This window comes from Nannospalax galili, unplaced genomic scaffold (genome assembly GCF_000622305.1).
Source record: "Nannospalax galili isolate Female #2095 unplaced genomic scaffold, S.galili_v1.0 scaffold203, whole genome shotgun sequence".
NCBI lineage: Eukaryota > Metazoa > Chordata > Mammalia > Rodentia > Spalacidae > Nannospalax > Nannospalax galili.
This window is the reverse complement of record NW_008351640.1, coordinates 4,642,134-4,643,152: the sequence shown is the minus strand read 5'-3', so window position 1 is coordinate 4,643,152 and position 1,019 is coordinate 4,642,134.

Sequence of the window (1,019 nt, the reverse complement as noted above, 5' to 3'; positions counted from 1 at the left end):
CTTAGCCGTCATTATTTCTTCCTTTGAGAACTCTGTTCAGCTCCTTAGCCCATCTTTCAATTGGGTTGCTTCTTGACTTGGTTCTCTGTTTTTTAAGTTCATTATATATTCTGGTAATTAAACCTCTTTCAGATGTGTCACTGGTGAATATTTTCTCCCATTCTGTGGGTTTTCTGTTTGTTTCCTTGGTTGTCTCCTTTGATGTACAGAAGCTTTTTAGTTTAATGAGGTCCCACTTGTTAATTCTTGCCCTTGTTTCCTGGGGTATTGGTGTCCAGTTTAGAAAGTCCTTTCCTACACCAATATCTTGTAGGTTTTTCCCAATGTTTTCTTCTAAGAGTTTCAGAGTTTCAGGCTTTACATTGAGGTCTTTGAGCCATTTGGAATTGACTTTTGTGCAGGGTGAAAGATAGGGGTTTAGTTTCATTCTTCTACAAGTGGAGATCCAGTTTTGCCAGCACCATTTGCTAAACATGCTTTCTTTCCTTCAGTTAATGTTCTTGGCCCCTTTGTCAAATATCAGGTGGCTAATATTGCAATTACTCATATTTGGGACTTTAATTTTGTTCCATTGGTCTATGGGTATATTTTTATGCCAGTACCATATTGATTTTATGACTATAGCTCTGCAGTAGAGCTTAAAATCTGGTATAGTAATCCCCCCAGCATTGCTCTTAGTTCTCACTGTTGTTTTGGCTATCCGGGGTCTCTTGTGCTTCCATATGAATCTTAGGATAGTTTTTTCCAATTCTGTGAAAAATGTCATGGGGATTTTGATTGGCATTGCATTGAATCTATATATGACTCCTCGTAGGATGGTCATTTTCAAAATATTAATTCTGCCAATCCATGAGCATGGGAGGTCCTTCCATCTTCTGATGTCTATCTCAATTTCTTTCTTTAAAGAGTTAAAATTTTCCTTGTAGAGCTCTTTAATGTCTTTGTTCAGGTTTATTCCAAGATATATATATATATTTTTTTGTGGCTATTGTAAATGGGAGGGTTTCCCTTTGCTCTTC